The sequence below is a fragment of the Hyperolius riggenbachi genome, chromosome 12 (assembly GCF_040937935.1).
Source record: "Hyperolius riggenbachi isolate aHypRig1 chromosome 12, aHypRig1.pri, whole genome shotgun sequence".
Taxonomy (NCBI): Eukaryota; Metazoa; Chordata; class Amphibia; order Anura; family Hyperoliidae; genus Hyperolius; species Hyperolius riggenbachi.
Window position 1 is genome coordinate 148,817,739 of NC_090657.1, and position 11,909 is coordinate 148,829,647.

The 11,909-nt window shown below is 43.9% G+C and overlaps 1 long non-coding RNA gene and 1 pseudogene across 1 annotated transcript; both read left to right on the plus strand.

Moving 5' to 3' along the window:
• The first annotated feature begins 1,258 nt into the window (after positions 1-1,258).
• Positions 1,259-2,923, plus strand: LOC137540994 (SRSF protein kinase 1 pseudogene; annotated as a pseudogene).
• Positions 2,924-9,990: 7,067 nt separating this feature from the next.
• LOC137541459 (uncharacterized) lies at positions 9,991-11,252 on the plus strand. Its single transcript, XR_011025169.1, has 3 exons — positions 9,991-10,139; positions 10,269-10,322; positions 11,176-11,252. It is a non-coding gene; the product is annotated as an uncharacterized lncRNA (long non-coding RNA).
• Positions 11,253-11,909: the final 657 nt, after the last annotated feature.

Genomic DNA, 11,909 nt, shown 5'->3' on the forward strand with positions numbered 1-11,909 from the left:
CCTCACGGTGACGACAGTTTGAGTGTTATGGGGTTATTTTATTCTGTGTCTGAGTTTGGAGAGGGTGCTGGTTGGGGAGGTGTTTTGTGCTTTCTATCTCAACAGATTGTTATGGAAATGGAGTTGTTCTGCCTGGTACCTGAAAGATGGGATGTCTAAAGAAGAACCCTTCTGATTGACTCTGGTTCTGAATTGGTCAGCTGCCTGACCTATGGTGTTAGAGGTCAAAAGCCAATAAATAGAGGCTAGTGGTCACATGACATATCACTCTGTGAGGAGACAGCCTTCAAGCAAGCAAAAGATCTGAATCCCCCCCCCCCCCTTGTTCAAAATTTATTTTGTTTCGAGCACCTTTATGTGGGAAGTGCCACCTGCTGCTAAGTGGGTGGGCATCAGCTGTTTTTTAACGTTGCTCTGGGCTGCAGAGAAGAACTTTTGGGTTGTTTTGGAATAAACAGTTGTGTTGATGGAGATGAGTTGAAGTGTTTGAAGCTGTACATTTTTGGGTTATCTTCCTCACAGAGATAATGTCGGACCTTTTAGAAGCCGTTTGTCAGCGTGCAAGAGCCCAGGGAGGTGAAGACTGGGTGAAATAACTTCTTTCCTGCTTACCCTCTGCTCTTCCAGGTCTCTCACCGGCTGATCCCCCGCCTCAGAAGCAGAATTTACCATCCGTCTGACCCCTTGGCGGTTTTCAGCCTGCCGCCAGTTCTTTTGTGTCTCCCGCTTTGACTCCGCCTGCTCCTGTTGTGTGCAACATCAGCGATTGTCTCCCGGGGACCGCTCTTTGCTGCCTGCTCCAACCGTCATCACCGGAAAGAGGCGACCCACGGTGGAACACAACACGGAAGTGCCCTCATAACCACCAGAGCAGCTTCCACCCGGGCCAGGACAAACAACCATCCTTCTTTTCCTGCCACAGCACTCCTCAAGCTCCTGCTCTCAGCGCTCTTCTCACCCCAGTAGTACCAGTTCTGGCCAGCACAGAAGCAAGTCCCGCAGCGGATCCTACCGCAAGGCCCCTTCTACTTCTCAACCTTCCCAGCAGCCTGTGGCATCTGCCGGGCTGTCCTCCAGCCTTTATGTGGCCATGTCTCTCTCCTCCTACTCATTCATCTATGCCTCCTGATGAAAAAGAATCCATTGCTTCAGAAGCTGAAGAAGTTGTTGGCATTGCTGTAAGGATTGCACCAGTGTAGAGCCTACCTGTACTACAGGGGTTACTTACAGCGCTTGTGTTATTTTCCACTGGACTGCCATGAATAGGAAGATGATCCAGGCTCGCAAGAAGTGCGCAAGAGGGGAAAAGAGTTTGAAAAAACCTGAGGCGCTTCAGCACAGCTCTATTCCTGAATGCCAAGTGGACGAACCACAGGAAGATGAGGAAGAGATGCTGGAATTGGATGAGGAAGAGATGAAGACCCAAACGATCATTGCAAGGGAGGCTACCACCATGTGAAGATCTGAGACCTCTTACATAACCGGTACCACGTGATCAGAAAGCTTGGATGGGGCACTTTCCCACCATGTGGCTGTGCTGGGACCTGCAGGTCAAGCATTTGGTTGCTCTGAAAGTGGTGAAAAGCGCAGGAATTTACACAGAGACTGCTCTAGATGAGATTAAACTGCTTAGAACCCCCAGGAAAACCAATCCCAGTGACCCAGGCAGTCAAAGGGTCGTTCAGCTCCTAAATGACTTTAAAATCAAAGAAACCAATGGTATGGTGTATGGTGTTTGAGGTGCTTGGCCACCACTTGTTGAAATGGATCATTAAGTCCAACTATCAAGGTTTTCCTTGTATTTGAAACGCATCATCCAGCAGGTTCTTCAGTGTCTAGAATATCTGCACTCTAAGCAAATCATTTACACTGATATTAAGCCAGAAAATATATTATTTTGCATTGATGATGCTTATGTTTGATGTCTAGCCTCAGATGCCACACAATGGCTCCGTTCAGTTGGGCCACCTCCTTCAGGTTCTGTGATTAGTACAGCACCACAGCCGAAACCTACTTTAAAACAGCCAAAATACCAAAAAAAGAAAAAAAACTTAAGAAAAAACAAATGCATAAGCATGAACACTTTAAGAAGTGCGTGCAAAAGAAACCAAGCAAAAAACAGAAGCATCAGGCTGAACTCTTAGTCAAAGAAGATGATGACGACAGCCCTCCCCTAAAGCTGTCAAAAAACAAAAAGACAGCTAAATGTAGCCCAAAGGAAGGTCCAAGTACCAGTAAAGGTACAGTTAGTTATGTTATGCCCACAGCCTGTCAACCAACAGCTGGATCTAAGTGATAGTATGGAGAAATGCCAGAAGCAAGACAAAAAACTGACTGAGGAGCAAGAGGGCCTGCTAAAAGTGAAGACTGGGATGAAAAGTTATCAGTAGCTGACTTTCTCTTAAATCTACTTGATCCCCAAAAATGCAGAGAAGATAAAAGTCAAAGTTGCTGACCTAGGAAACACAAGCAGAATACACAAGCACTTCACAGAATACATTCAGGCCAGGCCGTATAGATCATTGGAAGTTCTCTTCGGTTGTGGATATAATACTTCTGCTGACATTTGGAGCACAGCGTGCATGGCTTTTGAGTTGGCCACAGGTGATTACTTGTTTGACCCTTACTGTGGTGAGGATTATTCTTGTCATAGCCCTAATCATTAAACTGCTTGGTCAGATCCCACGCAAGCGAATTGGCGCTGGAAAATATTTCAAGGATTTCTTCACTAAAGGAGACCTTAAACACGTTTCAAAGCCATTGGGTCCATTGGGTCTTGCTAATGTCCTTAAAGAAAAAATATGAATGGAGAGAAGAAAATCCCTCTGCTTTTGCAGACTTCTTGCTACCCATGCTGGAACTAGATCCTTATAAACGGGCTACTGCTGCTCAGTGCTTAAGTCACTCCTGGCTTCAGTCCTAGAAGAGGACATACTCAGTCATGTCCATTGTTTCATAACAGCAGATGCTACACATAATTCTGGCCAGAATGGATATGTTGAATTAAAGTTGTATGAAGAAAAAGATGAATTAAAGTTGTTTGAAGAAAAAGTGCTTATGTCATGTTTTTCTATAACATTGATGTTGATCTGTTAAATATCTTTGAAGGTACCATTCGCCCTACCTCTCAAGCCCGCTGTCTGGGTGTCACCCTGGACTCCGCACTCTCCTTCACTTCTCACATGCAAAATCTCACAAAGTCCTGCAACTTCCACCTTCATAACATCTGTAAGATTCACCCTTTTTTGCCACCACCAAACTCCTCATCCATGCCCTCATAATTTCCAGCCTTGACTACTGCAATGCCCTGCTGTCTGGTCTCCCTATGACCCGAACAGCCCCACTGCAGTCCATCATGAATGCGACAGCCAGAATTATCCACTGCTCCCATCGCTCCACCACGGCAGATCCCCTCCTAGAATCCCTCCACTGGCTTCCTATCCAGTCCAGAATCAGATTCAAGATACTGTGTCTGACCTACAAATCTGTCCACAAAACCTGTCCAACCTACATTTCCGATCTTACTCAGAGGTACACACAGCTGCTCCAACACTATGGAACTCCCTACCTCCACCCATTAGGGCAGCCCCCCTCCCTTCAACATCTTCAAGAAAGCCCTCAAAACTCACCTTTTCACTCTGGCCTACTACCCCTCACAAGTGCTCTAAACCTACAGCTGAACTCTAGTCCCCTACCGTTCGTGTCCTTACCTCTCCCTCTAGATTGTAAGCCTTTGGGCAGGGTCCTCCTCCTTTTGTGTCCTACCTGATCATGCACCTCCATTACTGTGAACCCATGCTATGCATCTGAGTGAACCTAACTTGCCTAATCTCCATGCTCCATCCAGTGACTGACTAAGCATTACCTGGTACTCATACTATGCTGTGTGATCTGGTTTTCTTGTATTCCTGTATTGTCATATTGCTGTTGTATGCCACCCTAAATATTGTCTGTAACCTAAATTAATGTTCAGCGCTGCGTAATATGTTGGCGCTTTATAAATACAATAAATAAATAAAGGTTCTCATATATCTAAATTGAGGTATATTCAAAGGAAAAAAAATAAAAGTCCGGTTGAACTCCTTGGCTCTTATTCAATCCACTTTTCTCCTCTTTTCTCCTAAGAGATAATTTTTCCATTTTCTGTTTAACTTGTTCAGTTCTCTGCATTTGAAAATTTACTAACACATTTATTCTATTTTATTTTTATTTTATTTTTTTGCTGATGGCTTAAAAGGTTAAGGTGTGAAAATATCACCTAGGAGAAAACTTAGGAAAAAATGTTAATTGCATAAGGGCAGTTGTGTTTTGGAAGATATTTTGTCACTGCCACAATTTTCTTCAGTTCAGGAAGCATGAAGATATGCTCAGACATTTGTTTTGTACTGAAGAAACTGCTTGTGCAAGTGGCAATGTGTTTTGTAGAAACGTAATGGTATCTAGTTGAAATTACCATCTATTTCTTTGGATCCATATAACTCTTATTAGCATGGTAATGTTAAATACATGGAAGTGCATTCATTTTTAGAGAGCTGTCTTACAATTACAAATACACTATTTTCCTGGGTGTAATTGCACCATCATCTGTATATAATTCTAATTAAATCCCTCAGCTGGGGTAAGCATACTGGAGTTAGTATGGTTTTGATGACCCAGCAAAAAACGTCCGTAGGGAAATTCTGCTAATGTGATTGGGTGTACAACACCTACTGAAACTTTTATGTTTGAGATAGGTTGTAGTAATACATCTACACTATTCAACCAATTAGATTGCTTCAAGTTGTAGACATTGCTTTGATTGGAGAAAATGTTCCCTTTGGGACTTTCTTGCTAGGTCACCTGAAGTTAAACCATGCCTACTTCAGTATACTGTACTGGTGTGTTTCTTCACAATTACTTTTTAGCTGTCCAGTCTGAACAGGGGTCTTGGCTTTGGCTTGGCGACGCGACGATCGGACCAGTATTTAGTCCAATTTGGGAGTTAGGATGGATTGATAATAATATTGTATCTTCCTGGAATTCTAAAATATTATTTACATTTTCTAAACAATATTTTTCATCCTTTAATAAGACCAACTATACTTGCGCTTTATAACTATATTAAACACAAAAAGGGGGGTCAGGATACTGTCTCCAATTACGTCCTTGCAAAGTTTAGTAATAGCACAATTTAGGGATAAGGCCTGATTGTCTAAAATTGGGTCTGTCAGAATGGTCTACTCTTAATGATCTAAGACAGTCAATGGCATCAAACACGGCTGAGCAGGTTTTTATCCATGATTTCAGAGACCCTTTACAGTCTTTTTATTTGGTCCAAGCTCAAAGTATATTGGGCGGTTTAAAAAAAGAATTTGGTGAGATAAGATCCTCATCAAGCGAACTAGAAGACTTGATTATGGAAAGGATAATTCCCCGAAAAGTGGGTTTCTAAGATTTATGGTCTCCTTCAAAAGGGGGATGTATATACAGGTGTATACATGTATTTACAGGTGTATATACAGGTGTATAAATGAATTTTACAGGTGTGTATACATGGGTATACAGGTGTGTGTACAGGTGTGTATATACGTGTGCGTGTATATATCTGTGTCTGTATACATATAAGTATATACGTGTGTGCAAGTGTGTATATATAAACATTTCTATATACATGTGTGTGTATATACGTGTAATATACATATGTATGCATGTGTATATACATATGTATATATATATGCGTGTATATGCATAGATACATACGTGTGTGTGTGTGTGTGTGTGTGTGTGTGTGTGTGTGTGTGTGTGTGTGTGTGTGTGTGTGTGTGTGTGTTGTGTGTGTGTGTGTGTGTGTGTGTGTGATCTTTTTTAAAGATTAGCATATTGTGATAAAATTCATTATTTTTTGGAATGTACTGATAAACATTAGACTTTCATATATTTTAGATTCATTACACACAACTGAAGTAGTTCAAGCCTTTTATTGTTTTAATATTGATGATTTTGGGCATACAGCTCATGAAAACTCCTATCTCAAAAAAATTAGCATATTTCATCCGACCAATAAAATAAAAGTGTTTTTAAAACAAAAAAAGTCAACCTTCAAATAATTATGTTCAGTTATGCCACTCAATACTTGGTTAGGAATCCTTTTGCAGAAATGACTGCTTCAATGCGGCGCTGGCATGGAGGCAATCAGCCTGTGGCACTGCTCAGGTGTTATTGGAGGCCAAGGATGCTTCGATAGCGGCCTTAAGCTCATCCAGAGTGTTGGGTCTTGCGTCTCTCAACTTTCTCTTCACAATATATCCCACAGATTTCTCTATGGGGTTCAGGTCAGGAGAGTTGGCAGGCCAATTGAGCACAGTAATACCAATGGTCAGTAAACCATTTACCAGTGGTTTTTGGCACTGTGAGCAGGTGCCAGGTCGTGCTGAGAAAGAAATCTTCATCTCCATAAAGCATTACTGACCATTGGTATTACTGTGCTCAATTGGCCTGCCAACTCTCCTGACCTGAACCCCATAGAGAATGTGTGGGATATTGTGAAGAGACAGTTGAGAGACGCAAGACCCAACACTCTGGATGAGTTTAAGGCCGCTATCAAAGCATCCTTGGCCTCAATAACACCTGAGCAGTGCCACAGGCTGATTGCCTCCATGCCACGCCGCATTGAAGCAGTCATTTCTGCAAAAGGATTGCCAACCAAGTATTGAGTGCATAACTGAACATAATTATTTGAAGGTTGACTTTTTTTTGTGTTTAAAAACACTTTACTTTTATTGGTCGGATGAAATATGCTAATTTTTTTGAGATAGGAAATTTGGGTTTTCATGAGCTGTATGCCAAAATCATCAATATCAAAACAATAAAAGGCTCGAACTACTTCAGTTGTGTGTAATGCATCTAAAATATATAAAAGTCTAATGTGTATCAGTACATTACAGAAAATAATGAACTTTATCACACTATGCTAATTTTTTGAGAAGATCCTGTGTATATTATATATATATAATATATATATATATATATATATATATATATATATACACGTACGTACACACACACACACACACACACACACACACACACACACACACACACACACACATATATATACACACACACATACACACACATACACATATATATATATTTCTTCCCGTGGTTGGGCCGCTTGGGTGTATTGAAACCCCACCTGGCTGTCATAAGTCACTGCTGCAAAAGAATAATGCAGGTAGGAGTGCTTCATTGCCTGTTGTCAATCAGTGCTCGGCTCTTGCACAATAGCGAAAGCCATAGTTGAACACTGCAGGAACGCTCCTCTGTCTGCAGTGATTAGCTGACTAGGCGGCTTGTAAAGTGTGTTCTCAGAGCGGGCCAGGGCATCTGCCAGTGCTGGTGTTAATGTAGTGCTGCTGTTGGGTAGGGGAAAGCAGGAATGCTCATTGCGTGCAAAGAAGCACATCCAACACCTCGCCGTGGTACATACACAGTGACACTGGCTCTACCCTCTGTCAGACACCGGTGCACCACCAAACAGCCTGATCTGTCTCCGCTCTGTGATGCATCACATACTACTTCCTGTTTTGTTGTATTGCACAGAGGAGACTGCGTGGGTAAGGCCAGGGCAGCTATCGGGGGGGGGGGGGGGGGGGGGACAATTGACACTGCAGTGAGGGGCCCAGGGCTTCTGGGGACCCTGCCTCCCCCTCTCCCCAAAGCACTGGAAGGGCTGTATGTGCTGGCTGCAGGCCTGTGGCTCACTAACCAGCTCACCGCGTTCCAGCACTGAGAGAAGGGTGACATCAGTGCTTGAACGTTGGGAGAAGATGAGTGAGCCCGCTATACTGTAGTGGACTTTCTGTACTGGGGGCACCACCTATATCTTGCTACAGGCTACCTATACTGGGCCACCACCTATACCTGGCTACCTATACTGGGGCTGGAATCACCTATACTTGGCTACTTATACTGGGGCGCCTATAGCTTGCTACCTATACTGGGGTCACCTAACCCTGCCTAACCTGTACTGGTGCACCACCCATACCAGGATACCTATACTGGAGGGGCAACTATACCAGTCTAACTATACTGGGGCACCACTGATATCTGGCTACTTATGCTGGCGGAACCTATACCTGGCAACCTATACTGGGGGCACCTATACCTGGCTAGGGCAGGGGGATGAGCTGAGACAGAAGGGGACAAGAGTTAACACAGGGGGATAAAAGAGGCAAAGGGGGAACAGAGGTGAACAAAAGAGGCCCAGGGAGAAAAGAGATGTGACAGGAACATGAGGTCACACAGAGGGACACAAAAGAGGCACAAACTGAGGTGAGACAGAGGGGGACAAAAGAGGCACAGGAAAAAAAGAGGGGGGACACAAAAATAACAGATAAAGGATAACAATGGACCTACACTTGTTAGACAATGGACCTATCTCATTTGTTAACCGGGCCTACCTGTATTTTGCTAGTATTTGGGTCCACCCACAACATGTCATGTTCACGGCCACTTTTTGCTGCATCACGCTGCACATTTATTCTTCAGTGTCGGAGCCATGCACATTTTTTTTGCTTCAGCGCACTTACCGCACTGACACATGGGTGGGTTGGCTAGTGGGCAGGCACAGCAACCAGGGGGGCCCAGGCCTGATGATGTGTGAGGGGCCCGACATTTCTGATGGCAGCCCTGGGTAAGGCAGCTGTGTGGCGCTCCAGTGTCAGAGAGGCCAGAAGCAGTGTCGCTGTATCTATTGTGTGTGTGTGTGGGGGGGGGGGGGGGGCAGGTGACCTGCAAACCCTGAGCCTACTGAAGCACTTGTGTCCATGTTTGAGTTACTTGTGTCCATGTTTGAGTTACCAACCAATGTTACAAATGCTGGAAAACAAACAGACATTTATTTTTATTTATTTATTTTTTTAATTTTTTTTTTTTTTTTTTATGCCTTTTTTGCCTTATCATAATATACTGCTGCACTCACTCCTTTAAAAACTAAACCTTTCTCTGTTTCTCCCTGTTTTAAATTCATTTTTTTACTGTCTTATCATTTTACTAAGAGTGACTCATACTCTGCCTTTATATTATGGATATGTGCACTGTCACTTTATACATGCTATTTGCACACGTTCTCAGTCTATTTTGTATGCATATCTTGCTGTTAAATGCATATTGCACATTTTATTGCTGTAGACTTGTGGTGCACCTTTGGGTGCCTGGTATTTGCGTTCCTCTGGCAATCCCCTTTTTTTTTCCTTTTGTTTCCCTTCCCCAGCACCCTCCAAATAATCGTTTGTCTGAAGAAGCGGGACTGTTACCCGTGAAACGCGTTGCACTTTTGGAGTTACTAATAAATGTTACTTTAGACTGTAAGTAACCTGTCCATTGTCCGGCCATTTTTTTCAGAAGGGAGGTGAGTCCACCCACTTCCCCCTTTTTAACAATTTTAACTAATTTTATTCTGCTTGGCGCCTTTGTTATCATATTTCAATATCATCTAGTCCACCCTTGGTGGAGGGGTGTATCCCCATTTTCTCCTATCTACAGAGAGCGACTTTTTAACCTGAGCGGGGTCAGGTTACAATTCTCCCCGCCGGCCTTTCCAGTGGTTGCCTTTGTGGCGACCCACCCTTGTGAGTATAATCATCTCATTTATTCACAACAGATCTCTCCATATTAACATACTGCACCATATTGGGCTCTCGGTTTCTCCCCCATTTTCAAGACATTTACACTACTGCATTTGTGACCTCAGGTCCTTAGCGTGCACCTAGCAACAACTGGCAGTCTACATGTACCTCCTAGTGGCTCTCTGTCTTCCCCCCCCCACCCCCCCCCCCCCCCCCTGTACACGGAAGCTGCTAGGAGATGCACACAATGCTGGAAGCTCAGTAAGTGTTTCACAGCCTGAAAACATTCCATAAAAAAAGCATTCAATATAGGTCACGGTTATTCACTCAGGCATGACTGTGAATAGAAATGTGCGGTTGCATGAGTTCTGGTGATCAGGGACTTTCCTGTATCTCTCTGTCTCTGTCTCCGATCTGTGTCTCTCTATATATTCACCCTATGTACACCCTTTGGATTCAGCTGATGAAGATGATGCACAGTATGGAGGAGAGGAGGAATCACATATGTACATATATATCTCCACAATAGTGGTAGGTGCTGCTAGTTGCTTATTGTTATTGATTGATAAGTCATTATTATGTACAACTTTTTCAGACTATTTGAATACTGTTTAGATTTGTGGCTGGAAAAAAACGTGTCTCTATCTGACCATTCTCTAGATTGCCGGCTGGACCCACCTTTGCCTGTACCTGACTACACTCTTCTTACCGCTGGTAATTAGAAAACAATGTTTGCTCTCCTTCACCTCTTTGGTATTGTTTATCTGAACACTCACTGTTTTGCCATTATGGGTTCTTGTGATATTTCTGTGTTCTTTATATCAGTCCTTATACTTTGTGCATATAATGGACTGGGTGTGAGCGAGCACTGGAATCAGAGCGCAGTAGATATGGCCACAGCCGGTGCCACCATAGGCCATAATAGGAATTACGGATATAGAGGCGCACACTGAATAACCTTGGTGCCGTCAGAAGATAGAGCAGAAGTTACATTTTAAAACACTCTAATTTGGCCACCAGCAATAGCTGGAAGCCCAATTGTATAATTGACCATTATCCACATGGTCCTAGAGAAGGAATAGTAATAGACGTCGGCGGGACTTGTGCAGCATCCGGATAAGCCATAGCAGCTGTATCCTGCGGCCAAGTCTCCTGCCACCAATTACATATGTACGCGCTGTGAGGACCATGCTTGTCATCCGTAGGCTGACCCAGGAAATGCCACATAAGGTGTACACTGCCTAAGGGATGTGGCCATAGGAAGTAATGTCAAGGCATGGAATTCACTGGGCCTGAAAAGCTAGATCTATAAATATGTGCGAATGTATATGATAGCCCTTACAATGATTTGTTCAGTGCAGTGCACCACCAATTTGGACAACGTACTGTCCATGAGAAACCATGCTTCATGGCAGTGTGCGCTTCAGAGCAGCAGCCACTGACGTGAGCAATGCCTGATATCGACAACATGTAATTTATACATTGAACAACATGTATAGTTGCATGTGCTAGATGATATGAATGATTTGTAATACATAATAAAAACAATTTTTATTTCTTATTACAGTTATTATGGCATCAGGTAGGTGACCGAGCAGTGGAAGTTCGAGAGCACCACGTCCTCGATTGACGCGTGATGAAATGGTAGGCAATGTTTATGTGAGAGTATGAAAATGAAATTTTCAACTGCTCTACCAGATGTGGTTATTGTTTCCTTGTTTTTTTATTATCTGTTTGACATTCCGGATTGATTTACTGCATGCTGAGAAGCGAAGACGTAGTGGTCAGGATGAGAAAAAAAGAGAGTTTTCCTGAAAAATCCTGTTTTGGATCCAAACAATCCTGACCATTAGGACGACTTCAACCGGCAACGAATAGGCCACAACACCTGGTGTTCATGCAACAAGTGTACACCCATGCCTACTGGTATTGAATCTGTGTGTTGCTGGGAAATTCCAAATGTACTATTAACCTCCTGAGCGGTATGGACGAGCTCAGCTCGTCCATCACCGCCGGAGGCTGCCGCTCAGGCCCTGCTGGGCCGATTTTCTTCAAATAAAAAGCAGCACACGCAGCCGGCACTTTGCCAGCCGCGTGTGCTGCCTGATCGCCGCCGCTCTGCAGCGATCCGCCGCGAGCAGCGGCGAAAGAGGGTCCCCCCAGCCGCCCGAGCCCTGCGCAGCCGGACCAATCAGTTCCGGCCAGCGCTAAGGGCTGGATCGGAGGCGGCTGACGTCAGGACGTCGGCTGACGTCCATGACGTCACTCCGCGAAAGCCAAACAAGGAAGGCTGCTCATTGC